At 42.0% G+C, this 20,768-nt stretch overlaps 1 protein-coding gene across 1 annotated transcript in view; it reads right to left on the reverse strand.

Moving 5' to 3' along the window:
- The window catches only part of ANTXR1 (ANTXR cell adhesion molecule 1), a 215,766-nt gene that overhangs the window by 91,630 nt on the left and 103,368 nt on the right, over positions 1 to 20,768 (reverse strand). The window lies entirely within an intron of this gene.

Genomic DNA, 20,768 nt, shown 5'->3' on the forward strand with positions numbered 1-20,768 from the left:
AGAAATGGCACTGGAGCCAATGTTGCCTGAGGCGGCTCACCTCCCCCTCCATGGCCCCATCATTAGACACAGCTCACCACTCTCACTACAAAGAGCTTGGGCTTTGGAGTCAGGAAAAGATGAACTAAATCTGAATTTTTCCACTTATTAATATGTAGATTTTGGGTAAGTTACCCAACTTCTCTTAACCTTCCTTTTCTCTACATATATGAAATTGAGATATTTCTATTTTCAGAATTAATTTGGTATTTACTTCTATGCGTAAAGGTCCTGGAACATGGCCATCCTTCAATAAATGTGACTTCCCTTTCCATTCTCCCTTGCCCAGGCCATGATCCTGGTGATGTGCCAAGGCTTGGCCTATGTAAATGAATTATATTCTTGTGAACATCATGCTGATTCTGACTGGAGCTATGGTGTTGATGGGTGATACCAGGTTACATATTTGGGAAACCACAGGCTCTCAGATTGTTATCACAGTGTCAAGGAAAGGGAAAACCAAATGGGTTTTCCAATGCTAAATTGAATATCCCTCATTATAGTAAAGTTGATCAAACATTAAAGAGAGTGAAACATAATCAAACATTATGATTCGTTCTTGCTACCTGAGAGGTAATCTGGGTGAGAAATGAGAATGAAATTGATAGATATTGGGTTCCTTAACCCATAAAGTAGGCTGTACAGAAAAACTACGAGGTGAGAATTACCTATGCCTTTGTGGAACTCTGCAAAGCATGGCTAAAGCAGTGAGGCTGTCCACGTAGTGCACATGGCAGAACTCCGGCATCCACATGAATCTAATTCCAAACCAGTGGCTTTGGATGCTGGAGACTCTCCAATGATGTTGCCATTGCTCAAAGCATTCTGAAACACCTCCCTTGGAACTGTTTTTGAAACCACTTTATAGGCCACAAAAAGAAAATCTTGCACCTTCTGAGTCATGCTTTGTTTTTCACCAAGGAGGTTCCCAGATCGATAACCCACCATTCATCATTCATCATGCCTACAACTTCTGGGTTGTTTTGAAATCAAATGATGAGGATGTTCTCCTATTTCCCTAAGGAGGATATTCAAATACTGTGCCTTCAAAGTTATGGCCATTTCAGAGCAGGAGTTCAGAAGATAGTTGTAATAGTGACAGTGTTGTTGTAGAAAGGGCATGACCTTCCAAGGTAAATATTTTAAAGGAGTAGCAATAATTTGGATATAAATTCTAGTTCGCTATAAATCTCATTACCAGAAGGACGTAGATAAGTCACCATTCATGTGTGATTAAGGGGAAGATTGATGCCACACTCCTACAAAGGCAAGCTTTGAGGTCCTCTGTATCAAGGTTGTCCAGCATCATCTCGATCCTGTTGTCACCTTGACTTATTAGAGACATTTCACGTTGTTCATAATGGCGAGAGTGGTCATAAGTAAATCTTGGATTCATTCAGTTCTTTCTTTTCTCTCCATAAAATGCATAGGGCTTGTTAATCAAAACCAGCTTTTAGAAAATAATGCAGACAAGATGTAGCTCGTTAGTACTCAGAATGCCTTATTTCCTGTGAGTAGGTTGCTGAAATAGGATTACTAAGAAAAGTTATTTAGTAATTTCAAACACTGATACTAGAAGAGAAAGGCTAATTTCTTGTTTTCATTTTTTGCTCCATTAGAAACAGGGATTTGCCTACTTGCCCTTAGTGTAGCTATTTATTTAAAGTACTAGTATATGCTCAATTGGTCTTATTGATCATCCCTTTCATATTGGTCAGCATCATTATTACTTGTTTCCAGTAAGTAAGCATGCCTACTGCATACTGTGGCTCTTGCTTTAGATTATGAACTCAAGAAGGTTCATGCCTATGGGCGGCGCTTCATAGAGACAGATGCTACCAGTGATTACATGATGAAATATTCCTTAAAACAATGTCTCGAAATTGCGTAATAGGTTATCAGGAAACCAACAAATCATTTTCTATTGCGTTTCTAACACACGCTTGGCAATAGGAGACACAGAAAGATGAAAAAGTCATCCTCCAATCCTGGAAGATGTTATCACAGTCCAGTTAGGAAGTGAGGGCTGACTCACAGGGCTCGTTTAGAAGCAGCTCAGAACTGTGTTGTTAAACTCAAAATGATGCTACAACCCACAGTGCTTGAGCTCAGAGCACAGGGAGTTCAGGAGGCTTGCCAAGGTCAGCGAGGCATCCTGGGACAGGTCCAGGAAGCACTTGGCCCGCCTTGAAGCCACGATGAGATTTGAGGAAGTGGAGAGATGAGAGGGCATGCCAGAAGGAAAGTAAAGTGTGATCAAAGGCACAGAGGTAGGAATGAACATAATTTTATTTAGGGTGAGGGTATATAAAATGAAAATGTTGGATCACCAGCAAAGATTTTTATTAGGGTTCAGTAAATTCACAAACTTTAAGGCCAGCAATTCAGGGTCAACTGAGGCTGCCGGGTTGGATTCTATCATGCAGCATTTGTTAGATATTTATTTTGGTTGCATTTGTTCCTTTTATATACAAACAATCTCAAGCTTTATAGATACCTTTGCTAAGACCATGAATTTCAGCCACACAGGGAAAATAAAATTGTCCTTCATACTTCCTTGGCCTACAAATGAAGCAGTTTTCCTGATGCTTGGTTGTGTGTAAAAGAGACCCAGAAATGTTTCAGTTGTCAATTATGCAAGTGTTTTTTAATTAAAAACAAAACAAAACACAGGAACAAAACATTAAGCTCTCTGCTTTGGGCACTGACTAAACTAATATCTGTTTTAGCAACCACAGCAATGGCAAAAGGGTGCTAGTTTTGTATAGCTTGTGGCACGGAATCTTCTTTTGGGAATATATAAATTAAATTACTAATCTTTGAATTTCCTTGGTGCCCTAATGAATAGGTGAGGAGCTGGTTGCTTTGCAGAAGGAAAAATGTTTAAATACTTTCATGTGACTTTGTCATTCTATAGGGAGCAGAGGGAAGTTGGCCTCTTGTGGGAGTACAAGCAATACAAATTATGCCGATCCCAAATAATATCCTGATTACAAGCTACATGTAATGAACCCGGGGGAGGCTGTGATTTGGTGCAATCCTATCTAATAAAAGAGAAACATGGTAATTAGCCGTACCTCCGCTACCCTCCCCATTGGCTAATCAGGGTGATATGCAAATTAACTGCCAGCCTAGATGGCGGCCGGCAGCCAGGCAGCTTGAAGCGAACATGAGGCTTGCTTGCTTCAGTGATGGAGGACTCCAACGTTCCCCGCCTGCCGCTGCCGGCCTCTGAGCTTTCAGTTTGAAACATTGTTACAAATATAGAAGCTAAACAAAACCCCAGAAATCTGCTTTCAGCCAGCCGGGATCTCAGAGCTGGAGTTGAAACAGTGTTTCGATTATAGAACCCAAACAAACCAGATACCTGCTTTCAGCAGCAGAGGCCTCAGAGCTGGAGCCAAGCCTCAGAGCTAAAGCTGGCCCAGAATAAAAAAGAAAAAAAGAAAAAAAGGAGCGGTTGGGAGCTTCAGTCACCCGCCAGCCTGAAAACAGCCCTCAGCCCCTCACCCAGACTGGCCAGGCACCCCAGTGGGGACCCACACCCTGAAGGGTGTCTGACCAGCTGCAAACAGCCATCATCCCCTCATCCAGGCTGGCCAGGAACCCCAGTGGGGACCTCCACCCTGATCCAGGACACCATTCAGGGCAAACCAACCGGCCCACACCCGTGCACCAGGCCTCTATCCTATATAGTAAAAGGGTAATATGCCTCCTGGCACCGGGATCAGCGTGACAGGGGGCAGCGCTCAAACCCCCTGATCACCCTGCGGCTCTGTGTGTGACAGGGGGTGGGGCCACAACCTCCCTATCCACCCTGCTCTGTTCGTGACAGGGGAAGGCACCCCAACCCCCTGATCAGCCCTGCTCTGTGCCTGATAGGGGAGAGCTCCCCAACCCCCTGATCGCCCTGCGGCTCTGTGTGTGACAGGGTGTGGCGCCCCAACCCTACCCCCCCCCACCCCCCCCGGGCCCTGCTCTGTGTGTGACGGGGTAGAGCCATAACCTCCCCATCGGTCCTGCCCTGAGTGTGACAGGGTGTGGTGCCCCAACCCCCTGATCGGCCCTGCTCTGTGGGTGATAGAGGGTGGCTCCCAACCCCCTCCCCCCCCACGGGCTCTGCTCTGTGTGTGACGGGATAGAGCCATAACCTCCCCATCGGCCCTGCCCTGAGTGTGACAGGGTGCGGTGCCCCAACCCCCTGATCGGCCCTGCTCTGTGTGTGACAGGGTGTGGTGCCCCAACCCCCCTCCCCCTCCGCCCCATGGGCCCTGCTCTGTGTGTGATGGGGTAGAGCCATAACCTCCCCATCGGCCCTGCCCTGAGTGTGACAGGGTGCGGCACCCCAACCCCCTGATCCGCCCTGCTCTGTGCGTGACAGGGGGGAGCTCCCCAACCCCCTGATCGACCCTGCTCTGTGCGTGACAGGGTACGGAGCCCCAACCCCCCTGATGGGTTCTGCTCTGTGAGTGACAGGGGGTGGCGCCACAACCTCCCCATCGACCCTGCCTTGAGTGTGACAGGGGGTGGTGCCCCATCCCCCCAATCGGCCCTACCCTGAGTGTGACTGAGGGTGGCATCGCAACCTCCAGATCTGCCCTGCTCTGTGCATGACAGGGGGCAGCGCCCCAACTCCCCAATCAGCCCTGCTCTGAGCCCGACCAGGGGCTGCACCTAGGGATTGGGCCTGCCCTCTGCCACCTGGGAGCAGGCCTAAGCCAGCAGGTTGTTATCTCCCGAGGGGTCCCAGACTGCGAGGGGGCACAGGCCGGGCTGAGAGACACCCCCCCCCCCCCGAGTGCACAAATTTTTGTGCACCGGGCCTCTAGTGTGACTATAAAATGCCAACTAAGACAATATGGTCTGAGGCAGGCTGCTCTCACCTCCAGCTCTGTGACAGTCTAGTCCACTGAGTTAGCCAATTTTTGACCATTTAAAGAGTTGGCAATTATTTTAGTGTTGGTAGAAAGTAGATCCTCTCAGGTTCTCTGCTTTATGGTCCTGTTTCCCAAACTGTTCATCTCTTGTCTCTTCCCATGTCCCCACCTCCCACCCTCTCTCAGTCTCTCAGTCTCCCCTCTGCACCCACTTTTTGGAGTCTCTTTAAATTGTGTGTGCACTTCTTCCTACAATTGTTTCTCTTTCAGTGGAATTCACTAATTCATAATGCTCAACCCAAAAGATTCAGCTGTTTGAAACAGCCCCAATAACCCAGGAGTAGGCATTAACGGACACATTGGTCATTCACTAAAACTTGTGTACTCAGGACACATATTTATATATTTATAAATATATAAAATAAGAATTCTTATCTCTGCATAAGAACTTGAGGCACGATTGCCTGGTTATCTGATACCTGGGCTCCCAGAAGCATAAACTATCAAATTAGAAAGGGAGGGTGCACCTTGAATGGAAGACACATGTATGATACCTAGAAGTGAGAGGCCAGGAGAAGCAGAACCATAAACTTAAAAAACATAGTGATCAGTAAGAAGGCCACTCTAGGAACAAACAGCCTCAAAAATGGAGGGTTTCATAGTATTTTGCCAAATTTTAGTTCATGATAGCAATGGCAGAGAGTAAGATGTAAACATTGTACAATATTTCATGACATTCATTTTGAGTGAAAAGGTTTCCAAAGCAGGAAAGACCTAGGAGTAGATGGGAATGAACTCAATTTGCAGGCGTTTCCCTGGTCCCCTAGGTTAATGATCTCACTCCACGCCCCCCCCCCCCCCCCCCCCCCCCGAGACAATGAGTTGGTCCCTCCTCCCATCCAGAACTGACTAGTGAAAACACAGTCCTTTAGATACATGTCTATTTCTCTTTTTCACCACTCCTGCCCCACCTGATAGTTTTCTTTACCTATCTTGTTTTCTATTCTGTCTTTTTTTTTTAAAAAATTATTTTTGTCTTTTTTTTTTTTTTTTTTTTTTTTAGAGGGGTTTACTCTGTTGCTCTTCTCTACCATCTTGAGGTCGTCCATGTTTTGCTAACTTTTCTTCTTTTCTAATATAAACATTTAAGGCTACAAATTTCCCTCTCAGACCACTTTGGCCACATTCCACAAATTTTATGTGGCATCTTCATAACGTTATTTCCCAATTTCCAGTATAATGTTACTTTGACTTATAAAAGATTCAGATGTGTGTTTGAAATTTCCAAACACATGAGATTTTCAATATTGATTTGCAATCAATTTTTAGTGGACCTTTCTGGTCACAAAACATGGTCCATATGACATGGATTTTTTGGAATTTGTTGAGACTTTGACTTAAGGTCTAATACATAGCTACTTTTTGTAAATACTCAAAGTGCGTTTGAAAAGGAATTCTTTCAAGATGCAGGTTTCCTGTAGACGGTAAGCCCTGCATAGCACTCCGGGCCATCTCACAAAGGCGGCTGTAATGTGGTTGATGATCAGCTCCTACCCTGTCCGCCACTCTCCAAAGGAGAAAAGCCAGAGTTCTTATTTTCTATTGTGGATAGGGGTGGGAAGTGGAGAGGAAGTGACTGATACGTGATGTTCAGCATGCATTTCATTACTTTACTTTTGGTACAGTGCAGAGTGACGGGAAAGATTTCACTGAATTTAAGATGCATTCATTGTAGGATAGCTCATTATGAGCCACTAGGAACAAACAATATCAATTAAATTATGCTACATTATTGATTATATGAAACATATATTTCAGTGGTTAAAATGTGAAAAAAGTGTGCCTTAGATTGATGAAATAATGGTCCTTTTTTCATTAACCTTATAATTGCATAACCCCCATTTAATTCAAACAAAAATTCTGGACCCTACCTAGAACATTTTGCTGTAGCCTTATTGTGTGGCCACTAAATCACGTGTAATTACATTATCCAAATATATTTTATTAAATTTTTGGCTGCTTGATCTATTAATTACTGAGAAAACTGTACTTAAATCTTCTCCTGTAATGGTGGATTCATCAATTTCTTGGCAATATTTGCTTCATATATGCTGAGGATATGTCATTACATGCAGACTAGAATTATAACTTCTAGGTTAACTGCTCTTTTTAACATTGTGTAATGGTCTTCTTTATACCAATAATGGTTTTGTTCAACCATAAAGTATATTTTACCTGATATTAATATAGCTACACTAGTTTTATTTTGATATTTTCCTGACATAATTTTTCTCATACTTTTATTTTCAACCTATGTCTTTATATTTTTGAATGTATATTTTATTGTAAATAGCATATAGTGGCTATTCTTTTTTTTTAAACACAATTTGCTATTCTGTGTTTTCTAACTGCTGAGTTTGGTCCATTACATTTATCTTGGTTATGGATTGTTTGGATTTAACTTTTATTTCTAAAAATAAATATTACCATCTCACTATGTGCTTATCACAGCGTTTTCTGAGGCACAGATTCAGAAAAATTGTTTTTGTTTTTGTTCTCACTTACTCTCAAAACAAGGAAATTTCAAACTTAGGGGAAACATTCTTTAAAATACTTAGCGATTAAAATACTGAAAGTCAATTGCTCAAAAATCCAAGAAAAACAAATCAGCACGAATCCTCCAAAACATATTTGAAAAGATATTTTTATGCATACAAGGGTTATCAAAATAGAGATGTTGGCAAACTGTTGATATTTCAGTTCATAAACAACATCTGAGAGCTGCGTTTTGCATTTTGATATTCCCGTGGTCTTTTGCTTTTCCTAATGACAGTACAAAAAACCACAGGTCATCTTGTTAAAATAATAATAAAAAAATACTAGAACATTGTAAAAAGACCTTGAATTTGGATGGCTCTACTGAGATCAGCTAATAAATAGGCGAGAATGATTTGTGAGCGGTATAACAATTGTTTGTAAACGGAAGGTTGTGCTTTGAGGTTACTTGACAACAAATTGTTCTCAGGAGGAGTTTTAAGCACCCTCTGGTCTGAAATATCATCTCCTTTGTATTAGGTGGAGGTTGGCCAATCTGTATCTCACTAAGAGAAGCCGTCTCCAGTGTTCCCAACAAAAGGTTCTCATATTTATTTTCAAAATATCAAAGGTAAACTCATTTGTTACACTCTATAGGACGGATCGTATTTGCCTTACTCCTTCACTAGCATACTTTTTGTTCTAGAATTACAGAATCTCGGCATAGGAAGGAGTCTGAAAGCTTTTCTAGTTCAATTACCTATCTGATGCATGAATGGCGTTTACATAATTCTGCCAAGTTGTCAAGTTGCCTGTGTTTGAATACAACCATGCCAGGGAGCTCCCTCCCTCCGGGAACCATTTAGAAAGACTTGTGTCTATTGGCCTATTCTACTCCTTGGATCTATACAGTCAAGGCAGGTGTACAAGTTTCAGGATAGCCTTTCAAATATTGACAATGACCGCTAAGTCTTTCCTCATGCCTCCAGGCTAGAGTTCCACTTCTATAGAACATCCTATATAATCTACCATATTTGGCACTATTTCTCCATTATTCAGTTTCTCTCGGCTCTCTCTGATGTGTTCTTTTATTTAATACAATATTTGAGTGGATATTTTGCTTCACCAAGTTGAAAGGTTCCATGACTTCTTTAAACTGAGATACCAACTGCTGTTAATCCAACCAGAAGTCCGAGTCTCTTCGGGAAACACATTACTGAACTGATTCTTACAGAGCCCACACCATCCATGCAAGGAGACTCACACCGAGTACTTACTATGTACCAGGCCCTGTGCCAACTATTTAAAGACCAGGATTTTAGCCACAATGAACTGATCCCAAAGCTCATGTTTGTTCCCCCTTTTCTTCTCCGACTAAGTCTTTCCCCTGTGCTTTGCTAAGCTACATCTTTCAAAGGACATATCACCTATAATTATAGCAATAATAAAGGCCATCCTTTTTTGAAGGCTGAGTATGAAACATTGATGAGTCACTTGTAGCCCTAGGGTTGTGGATTGGTCACATTTGGTGCAAAGTTCCCGTCAGCCCCCAAACTGTAAAAGCACACTGGAGCCTATTCCCCTTTCATGACCGAATTTATAAATCAGTGGTATCCAAACTAATGCTAGTTTGTTAATATACTTGAAACATACAAGTGCCAGATTCATCTTCCTAAGATTTTGCTTTGTGCTTTCTTTGAATGGCTTCCCATCACCCAAACTCCATCTTCTGTCATTCAAATCCTCTGCAAGGTCTGCCTCCTATTTCCCCTCCATTCCAGTCTCCCCTTACTCTTCCAGGCCATGTGAAAAAGGGACAGGTGGGCGTGGGAGCAAGTTGGCCAGGAAGTGGGATAATGTTAGGGTGAAGGAATCTATAGGGGAAAGTCAGGGTGTGGGCCCTGGTCCTGTCCTCCTAGATTAGTTGTTGGGAAGGAGCTTGTCTTCTCCAAGGGTCGTTTCTTAGAATTGCACCAACAGTTGAGGGAGGGTCTTTTTGGGGAAGACTTTTTGGGCTGAGCAAATCATGAGCTGCTCATGTTATTCCTGAATGTCCAGAATGATTAGTCCAGCTCCCCTTACAAGAAGGTGAACACTTTCTTGGGTAACTGGGAAGTAATCCACTGGACCATTAAAGGGACAGTCCTGAGAATGCACTTGCTTGTGTCAATTTACTTATCCAAAGGCTTGCGTGGAGGCTTGTGAATCTGGAACAGATGGGGGCATTTCTGGATGCCTGTGTAATATTTGTCTTTTATACCCCAAAGTGTATAATATTTACCTCTTGGAGTATACATCCTGCCTTGTAAGCTATGCTATAGGATTCTGGAGGTCAAGGCCTAGCTATTTTTGAGTTCCTAACACTTGTCCATACTCCTATTTAAATACATATGGGTCTTGCTCTTTGGTCCCATTTGCTAGCAGCAACCTCGTCCCTATACTTCTTTCCTTAATGAAGAGACCCACACGCTTATAGTTGTTGGCATGAATTATCCATCCCAAAGATAGCTACCTATTTTGATTGATGGACTGTTTTGCTGACCTTGGAAGAGAAATAGAAGAAAAATGCCTTCTCTGATTTCCACTTTTTCTGAAAAGCATGCAATAATTTTTTATTATGTTGGAAGGCAAGATTGCCACCTCTCAGCACAGGCTACTGGATTCACTCCCTAACAGGCTGGTGAAATTCAAGAAATTTTGGCAAGGGCAGACATGCCAACTCTCTGTTTACCTAGATAGCCTTATGACTACAAAACTGGGCTGGGTTTGTATTTTTCTAGGTTTATTTCAAAACAATCAGTAACAGAATTTAACTGGCTTACAAAACAGACCCAGGAAGTTGCCTAGGACAGAAGTTTGCAGACAGTTCTGGGATATGTCCCTGCCCTCCCTTTGCAGTCTGTTTTAGCTGCAGCCACTGTAGCCTTCATCTCTGGGCTCCAGAACACCCGCTTCTGAGCCAGCCCTGATCAAGGCAGTTCATGCACCCTCAGCCTTGGCTGGCCACAGTACTAGAACTTCCATAGCCTAAGTTTCTAGTATTCCAGGGTGAGCTCAGGCCATGACATTGTTCCCCTAGCTTTTCTGAGGTTACCTAGATTTATTTATTTATTTATTTATTTATTTATTTATTTATTTATTTATCTTAGACAAAAGATGCTTATTTCCTGAATGAGGAGAAATTGTAAGTTATCATCAAAACTGCATTATGTTTACATTAAATATTAAAGAAATTCCAAAACATGGTAGATAAAGAAGGCTTTTCCAATTGATCCCAATTGTCTTGTCTCTGATCCCTGCTGTTGCCAAATCCAACCAATTACAGCCAAAGTGGCCCAGAACATGCCTTTACCCAGGCCACACCCTTAGCTAACCCCAGTACTTTCTCCATGACCCAGTTCACTTATCATGTCTTTTGTGAACTCTTCTTTGATTCCCCAGACACTCCACTTCCTGGTATCACTGGGCTGGGCATTGTTCATTTCTCTATTAAAGCACTTGCCGCATTAAATTACAAATCCTTGGAGTACTCCTTTGTTTCCCATGTGTTTATATCTATGTGTTCCTTGGACTTAGCAAAATGAGTACCTTAGATTCTGTATAAGTTTCTAAGGTTCTACCTAGTATCCGGCCTTGTGCTGTAGATTTTCATATACAAGGGGCCTGCCCTGAATATTGACCCGGTTGAGTGGGCTATTTGCAGACCCCCTTCTCCAGGTATGCACCCCTGACGAGGGTATGCTGCTACAGGAGCTGGTGCTGCTCTGCAGAGGTTTCTGACTACTGCCCTGCCTGGGATCACTGGTTGCCATTTCCCAATTGGGAGATTTTTTTCTTCTTAAATTATGCACAAGCTCCCCATGCTTCTTGTATGTGCATATTGGATTACTGACCATCTTCTCTGGAAGCCTCTACTTCAACCAGCTCAGTGTGTTTTAATCCTACTTCATCCTGGCTTTCTTCTCCTCCTACCAGCAAGTGCCATCATGGTCTCAGTATGATCCTTGAATAAATCTATTCCTTCATTCTCTCAGTCACCAGCTATCTACTAACTACTATCCACAGGCATTGTGCCAGGTGCTGGGTTGCAATGGTGAACATGACGAGCCTTTGTTTTTCCTCCAGAAGCATATGGGCTACACTGTACATGAGAGGCAATTAATCTTTCCATTGTCTGTGCGTTCTTTACGCCGTCTCCAGCTGTTTCCAAACTTATAACCTACCTCTGCATGGCAGCTGGAGACCCACATTCTTGTGAGACATTGGGAACTATGACGCCTTAAAAACAATGCAGATGATACTCGGGCTCACTCTTCCTGAAACAATGAGTGGAGGAAAGGAAGGAACGACTTGGACTATGGAAAGGAGGCATTTAGAGAGAAAGTTTTGCAGTCTTTGTCTGGCAACACAAAAAGGGAAGGTCCCTAGACTGGACATATGGGCCAAAATTATTTTTTTAGGCAAATTCCTAGTTTTATAGCAGAAAATATGATCCAAAAGTAAGAATATAAAAGAGAGGTTTCTGATTTTAGAATCTTGGAATTCTTAAATGAATGGAATTAGGAATAAATCAAGAGAGAAAATTCATTTTTCTTAAATAGATTTTAATAATTTTTTTTCTAAACTTTGGAGGACAATTAGAGTCAGGTAAGTAGAATGATAAGAGATCTGAATGTTTATGACTTACTTGGCAGACTTACTAAAGAGCAAAATCCTGGGCTCCCTACCCAAAAAATTCTGATTCATTTGGGTTTTGCAATCTTGGTACTATTGACATTTTGGACTAGATAATTCTTCATAATGTGTGTGTGTGTGGGGGGGGGGGGATTCTTCCTTGTACATTGTATGTTTTCTCTCTTTCTCTTTCAAAAATCTATAGAAAAATACCACTAGCTCAAAAAAAGAATAGTTTAAATTCATAAAAACTTGAAGGATAAAATGGTTAAAAAATCCTTGGTAAAATAGTTGGCACCATGTTCATCCCCATAGAAATCAAATCATACTCCAAAACCACAGTGAGTTGTGGCTCCTTCAGGGCACAACAAAGGACTCTCTTCTCTGAGGCTGCACTCTCATCTGCCTGACACGGTGCTTCCTCTGATAAAATACCCACAAACGTTCTGGGCTGCCGGGAGCCGGGCCATCCTTGCTGTTTCAAGGGACCTGGCATATATGGCATACTGTTCTTAATATGTTTGCTCACCTTCTTGGCACTATGTGTTTTAACCAAGGTCACCTCTCTGAGAAAGGTTGTTTCCCCAGGTAGGGATTTTCCCCTGAAGTTAGGGAGGGAATAAAACCCCTCAACTAGGTGCCAGGCGGGTAATTAATCACTTTAACTACAAACAATAATACTTAAGCTACATAATCTTTACTCTCTGGAATGGAGATAAGAAATGCCCTAACCTTTGGAATAGAGATTGATAGGATTGGAATCAACTGGTATAAATACAGATGTAACAAGACAGAACCTAGACACAGAACCTAGACACAGAACCTACACACGGAACCTACACACAGAACCTAGAGACAGAAGAACTTCACTGGAGAGAACATGGCAAAATATCCTGGACAAAAACTGGCCACAGAACCTAGAGACAGAACCTAGCGAGAGAACATGGCAAAAGATCCTGGACAGAACCTGGCTACAGAACTTGGCTGGAGGAACTAGACAGAACCTGGCTGAAGAACCTAGAGACAGAACCTGGCTACAGAACCTGGATAGAACATGGCAAGAGAACCTGACTAGAACCTGGTGACTGAACCTGGCTGGAGAACCTGGACAGAACCTGGCTGGAGAACCTAGCAAGGGAACATGGCTACAGAACCTGGCTGGAGAACCTGGCTGGAGAACCTACAGAACCTGGCAATAGAACCAGGCAAGAGAACCCAACCATGCTGATCAACTGAACGCTGCCTCTGTGTCATTCCTTCTTTGCCGACTCCGTCCACACCTTTGAGGACCCCTGGACCTGCTGGGGTTGAACCCCAGCACTGGGCATGATATAATACTTTAAATAACAATAGAAAATTTCCATGTGGTAGCAATGCATCAACTTTAGTAAGCACTTGTTTTAATTCATTCGTATAAATAGTCTAAATATTCTCCTTATGTTGCTCTTTACTTAATTCATTTACTAGGAAAAACTTTTTTCAAAATAGTGAAGAGGGAGGTGGGTTGGGGGACTGGGTGAGAGAGGTGAAGGGATTAGAAGTACAGACTAGCAGTTACAAATAGTCATGGGGATGTACAGTTCAGCATAGGGAATACAGTCAATAATATTGTAATAACTATGTATGGTGCCCCTAGACTTATGGGGGGGGGGGTCACTTTTTAAGTGTCTAACCACTATGCTATACACCTGAAACTAATGTAATATTGAACTTCAAGTATAATTGGGAAAAAAATAGTGAAGAAACTGCTATCTAATCCCAGTTGGCTTAGCACCAGACCTAATTTATAGGCGTTATTTTCCTTCGCTATCCTGCAGGCAACATCTCCAAAGTTTCCCCCAGGCTGTTCCTAGCCTTATCGTGGACTCAAAAGGAAGCTTACTTCTCAATCAGGGAAACACTTCCTGTTTATAATCTAGGTTAGTAAATAGCAAAGCTTTTCATGAGACAGGCCATTCGACTTTTACTTGGCAAGAAAAGAGAATGTCGATGTACTAGTGAAGAGCTACCACATAGTTCCAGTCCCTTCTATACTTTACCTTTCATCTTTGCAAAGATCATATAAGACAGGCTCTGAGATAGACTCAGGTTAACTTGCCCAAGATCACCCTGAAAAGAGGAGGGGCTAGCATTTGAAATTAGAATATTTGACTCAATATCCTATTTTCTTAATTCCTTCCTTATGCTATAATTATAGGGCAGTTCTTGTTTTGGTGCCCAGGGCTGAGATTGTTACATTTTTATTTTCGTTCAAAAGGAGTTTCTATGAATAGTGACTTTACATGGGTTCACTCAAATTTATTGGATCTTGTTACTGCTTGTAGCCAGGCTGTTTTCCATATAAGTTAGGGGAGAAAGAGAAGTTTCCTCACTGATTTACTGTTGACTTTAGACCCTCATGATTAACTTTAGATTTCTTTCCTTTCTTCAAAGATGGTGGTTCCCAAACCTGGAAACCAATACAAATCAAATCCTGATCACAGTTAACAGGGAGGTGCATCAGCTGGGCCTCATTGTTACATATGGGGGGTGATCAAGGATGTGATGTGTACATCTTAGGAGAGTGGTTGTTAACCTGAGAAATGGTCCCAGGTGAGAAGGCACCAGAGATGGGTACCAAATGAGAGGAAAAGAAAGGACTCACGGACCCTGGAAGGGATGCTCATGAACACACCCAGTCCTTGCTCAGGTTGGTTTCTCTTCAGGGGAGGGCCTCCTCCCACTTCTCCACCTGTAATTACTGTTTTTCAGATCACCACTTGGGTTTTATCTCCTCCAGGAAGCCCTGTGACTTCCTGCATTCACTCCTCCTTCCCTTCTCTGAAATGCTACCGCATTTATGCCTGGGTCGCACGGTCTTGTGCTTTATGTTTTTTATAGGATTGTTAGACTCTCTTCTCCAACTGGATTTTAAGCTCCTTAAGGATAGTGACTTATAAAATGTAGTAAATAGAGCACCAGATACACAGTAGGAGTTTGAGAAATCCTTGTTGAATGATTCCCTGGTTTTTGTACACTTTGGGTGGGAAATGATAGAATTTAAAGTTTTTATCTAAAAGAAGACAACCTTTCATGAAAAATTCTTTAAAGCATGAAATTTGCTTGCTTTGTTCTTAAAAGGAAAAAAATGTTTGCTATTCCCCTTAAAATGGCACCATATTAATGATCTTTCTCACCCATTGCTAGAGGCTGGGAAGAACAGGAGGCCAGTTAAGACTACGGAGATAGCTGGCTTGGCTCAGTGAATAGAGTGTTGGCCTGAGGTCTGAAGGATCCCCAGTTCGATTCCAGTCAAGGGCAGAAACCTGGGTTGCAAGGGCGCATGCTAGAGGTAACCAATCGATGTGTCTCTATCACATCGATGTTTCTCTCTGTCTCTCCCCCTCCCTTCCACTCTCTCTAAAAATCAATGGGAAAAAGTCCTTCGGTGTGGATTACAAAAAAAAGAAAAAGAAAAAAAAAGAAAGAAAAAAAGAGAAAGGACCAGGGAGGCGGGAGGCATTGAAATGTGCTGGAAGAGAGGACTCTGGCTGTTTGACCACTTTCTATAGTCATGGAGCTCGCCACAGTTTACCATTTGTATAGGAATCTTTTAGCTCTTGGATGGAAAAATCTTTTTTCCTGTAAAACTTCATGGAATTTCTGCTCCTGGCAGGGGCAACAGTTATTCGTTCTGCATCTTGAAAACTGACGACATGGTTGTCCAAATGGGCACCAAATAAAGCGAGGAAAGAAAAGGCTCGACTACATATTTTAAAATTACCTTTGGTTCCAGTTGATGGACTGGGCAGGCTGCAACTGGCATTGACAAGACTAACCCTTTACTCAGACCCAGGGGATCTTTTTTGATCTAAAAACCTGTCCTCCAAACCAGCTGCTGCCCAAGAACCAAACGCAAGTCCAAGACCTCGCTTCACATCCTGGATGACCACACATCCCACCTGCTTCTCTGTTTAGCCCAGCGATGGCTTCAGTCTTGTTTATTTGAGCTTCTGTGCAGGGCCCTGCTGGGGACTGGAGGTTTATGTTTGAGTATCGGTTCCTCTGTCTGGGTGAATTTGGACATCTTGTCTGTCTCCTTTAGTCACCTGGGGTTGGTTGAGTGACAAACATGTACTTCTAAGGATACTTCTTGTCTCAGAAGAGTTCCTTTGTTATAACCGGACTCTGAAGTGAGGAGCTAATTCTTTGGGAAGGATCTCCAACCAGTTCAGTAATTTTGACTAAGCTTCTACTATGATAATAGCTAATATTTATTGGGCTCTTACTACCTGCCAGGCCTTCTGCCAAGCACTTTACACATGCTATTTCATTTCATATGGAGAGCACTGCTAGGAGATGTAGAGTATTATTATTCAAATTTTACAGATGAGAAAATTGAGGCACAAAGGGGCTAACACAACTTGGTCAAAGCCATGCAACTAGTCAACAGCAAAACTGATCTCCAGACTTTCCATCTTTCCCTCTTCAATCTTCCTCCTGTCAGCTGAGGGCAATTTCATCCTTTCAGTTACTTAGGCCAAAACCCTTTGGGGCCATTCTTTTTTTTTTACTTAATCCACAACCAAGAATATGCTTTTACTGATTTTTTTTTCTTTTTTAGAAAGAGAGAGAAAAGGAGAGAGAGAGAGAGAGAGAGAGAGAGAGAGAGAGAGAGAGAGAGAGAAACATCGATGTGAGAGAAACATAGATCAGTTGCTTCCCGTAGGCACCCTGACTGGGGACTGAACCTGCAATTTAGGTATGTGCTCTGACTAGGAATTGAACTTGCAACTCTTTTGGTGTATGGTATAAAGCTCCAATCAACTGAGCCACCTGGCCAGGGCTTTTAAAAATTAATTAATTAATTTATTGAGTTTATTGGGGCGACATTGATTAACATGCAGGTTTCAAGAGTACAACTCAACAAAACATCATCTGCACACTGCATCCTGTGCCCATCGCCTGAAGTAAAGTCCCTTTCTGTCCTCATTTATCCATCCCTCTTTGCTCTCTTCCACCTCTCCCCACCCCCTTTTCCCTATAGCTATCACCATCTCTCTCTCTGTGTATCTATCTATCTATCTATCTATCTATCTATCTATCTATCTATCTTTCCATCTTCATCATCATCATCATCATCTTATTGTCTATCTATTTTTTTTTTTTTGCTTAATACATTCACCTTTTTTTTTTACCCAGCGTCCCAACTCTCCTCCCCTCTGATAGCTGTCAGTCTGTTCTATAGATCTATGCTTTTGTTTTTTAAATGATTTCATTCATTAAATTCCACATATAAGTGAGATCATATGGTATTTGTCTTTCTCTGACTGGCTTATTTCACTTAGAATAACATTCTCCAGGTCCATCCATGCTGTTGCAAAAGGTAGAATTTTAATCTTTTTTTATGGTTAAGTAGTATTCCATTGTATAAATGTACTGTGGCTTTTATATCCACTCATCTACTTATGGGCATTTGGGCTGTTTCTAGATCTTGGCTATTGTAAATACCACTGCAATGAACACAGGGGTGCACATATTCTTTCAAATTAGTGTTTCAGGTTTCTTTGAATATATTCCTAGAAGTAGAATCATGGGGTCAAAATACAGTTCCATTTTTAATTGTTTTGAGGAAACTCCATACTGTTACCCACAATGCCTGCACCAGTCTGCATTCCCATCAACAGTGCATGAGGGTTCCCTTTTCTCTACAACCTTGCCAGCACTGTTGTTTGTTGCTTTATTGATGATAGCCATTCTGTCAGGTGTAAAGTGATATCTCATCGTGGTTTTAATTTGCATCTCTCTGATGATTAGTGACTTTGAGCATTTTTTCATGTCTCTTGGCCATCTGTATGTCCTCTTTGGAGAAGTATCTATTCAGATCCTTTGCCCATTTTTTAATTGGATTGTTTGTCTTCCTTTTGTTGAGTTGTATAAGTTCTTTATATATTTTGGAAATTAACCCCTTAACAGATGTATTATTGGCAAATATGTCCTCCCATATTTTCATTTTGTTGATGGTTTCTTTTGCTGTGCAGAGGCTTTTTAGTTTGATATAGTCCCACTTGTTTATTTTTTCCCCTTTATTTCTTATGCTGAATAAAAATGGTGAAGGCAGAAATCTTTGTCTTGTTCCTGTTCTTAAGAGAAACACTTTTAGTGTTTGCTCCTTGAGTATGATGTTGGCTATACCTTGAGGTATGATCCTTCTAGTTCCACTTTGCTGAGAGCTTTTATCATATATGGGTGCTGGATTTTATTAAATGCTTTTTCTGAATCTATTGGTAGGCTCATGTGATTTTTATCCTTCATTTTGTTTATGTGATATACCATGTTTACTGATTTGTGACTATTGTATCAACCTTGTAACTGTGGAATAAATCCCACTTGGTCATGGTACATCTTTTAAATGTATTGTGGGATCCAGTTTGCTAACATTTTGTTGAAAATTTTAGCATCTATGTTCATCAGGGATATTGGACTATAATTTTCTTTCTTTGTAAAGTCTTCATCTGGTTTTGGAATTGGGATAATTCTGGCCTCATAAAATGAGCTTGGGAGTCTTCCCTCCTCTTGAATTTTTTGGAATAGTTCGAAATGGATAGGTGTTAGTTCTTCTTTGAATGTTTGGTAAAATTCACTTTGGGGCCATTCTTGATTCTTCTCACTTAAGCCCTACATCCAATGCTTTGGGAAATCCATTAGCTTTATCTTAACAATATATCGGATGCTGACCTCTTCTCTTATCTCCTTTGCTCCCTCCTGAATCAAGCCAGCATCATCTCTGGCCTGAAATATTGCCATAACCCTCCCAAGTAGTGACAGTCCTTCCATCCTTGTTTTCCCACAGGCTGGTCCAGCAGCCAGAGTGATCTTTCAAATATAAATCTGATCATGTTGTACCTCTTTACAAAAGCCAAAGTTCTCACCAGACCCTCCACTCTTTTACCTCCCTGCCACTGCTCTCCTCGCTTGCTCTCTTCCAGCGACTGATCACCGGCCTTCTTGCTCTTCCCAGAACATACCAGGTGTCTGGTCTTGGGGATCTAAGCACTGTGGCTTTCTAATTGATATGTTCTTCCCCCAGTAGTCTCACAGCCAACTTCAAAGTCTCTACTCAAATGCCACCTTCTCAATATATCTCTATTTACATGATACTCACTCAAGAAGCACCAAATCCTTTTACTCTGCTCTATTTTTTTTAATAGAACATATTATCTTTTAACATAGTGTGTGATTCCTTTATTATGCTTCTTATTTATTATCTGCCTTCTTTCTCGTCACCCTCTCCACTAGGTTTCTGTCTGTTGTGTTCTCTGATGTATCCCACGCACCTGGGGCAGTGCCCAGCATATTGTGCACAATCAATGAATATTTGTTGAGTAAATGAATGAATGGACCTGGATCTCAAATCATAGGGTGGCTATAACTTTGCTGTAGACATACAGCATTCTCAAATGAAAAAGGGAATAATGCAGAAGTGTTATGAGGTGGTGTTGATCAGAAAGCTTAGAAACATGCGCCCAGATGAAGATGTAAGGTGTAAGGGTACGCTGGAATGAGTCAGGAAGGTACAGAGGGACGTTACTGGGAGTTCTTTTCATTTTGCACTATATTAGTAAGGACACCCTTTCTTCTTGGCTTAGAGGCCCAGGACTTAAATCAGATTTATATTTACCATACTACAGGTTTGGTTGAGATGTTTCCCCTTCTCATTTCCCTGCCCACGCAGCCTCAAGGTCATGGCTGTTTCTCTGGTATGATCAGACAAAATGAGAAATACAGGCCCACATTGTTGGATCATTTAGAGTAGGGAGGAATCTGGAATGAAGTTGTTAGATTTGGGGTATTTTAATCATTTCCTGCAAGTTGGCAGGTTCCAAAAGGGTCAATTTCTAAAAGAATCAGGCAGGGCACACTTGAAATTTCACTGCTTGTGCACACAGTTTTCATATTTGGTCTCCAGATTTGATGTTCTACTGACAGATCCTTGAGACGTAGACATTTCTCAGACACTTCTTTGTGACAACTCTAGTCCCTTTGGTCAAGTAAAACTTTTCTGTTGCCGGTGTCCATTGCACTGGCTTACACTGCTATCAGGAAAACTGGTTGGCTCCTAACATAGGCTGAAAAGTGTGTGTGTGGGAGTGGGGAGGCGCGGGTTGGAAGGGAGTGCTGTCTATCATGAGGCCCGGCTTCCTGCTCATTAACCTCGCCTGCTCTCTCTCCTCCACCTGTGATGGTGTGAAGGACATGAACCCCAATTACTGAGGGGGTTCAAACATGTCCTTCAAAGGCCGGCCAGGAATTGATCAGAGCATCTGCCCAAGCTGACCAACAGGTCAAACTCATTCTTCTCTAAAATGATCGAAAGCAGCTGTGGGCAAACTACGGCCCGCGGGCCGGATCCGGCCCATTTGAAATGAATAAAACTAAAAAAAAAAAAAGACCGTACCCTTTTATGTAATGATGTTTACTTTGAATTTATATTAGTTCACACAAACACTCCATCCATGCTTTTGTTCCGGCCCTCCGGTCCAGTTTAAGAATCCATTGTGGCCCTCGAGTCAAAAAGTTTGCCCACCCCTGAAGGATAAAGCATATTTGGCTGCAGAATCTGAATATTCAGACAAAGGTCATTTGGGAAATGCTCATGTCAGG

The sequence above is a fragment of the Myotis myotis genome, unplaced genomic scaffold (assembly GCF_014108235.1).
Source record: "Myotis myotis isolate mMyoMyo1 unplaced genomic scaffold, mMyoMyo1.p scaffold_m19_p_14, whole genome shotgun sequence".
NCBI lineage: Eukaryota > Metazoa > Chordata > Mammalia > Chiroptera > Vespertilionidae > Myotis > Myotis myotis.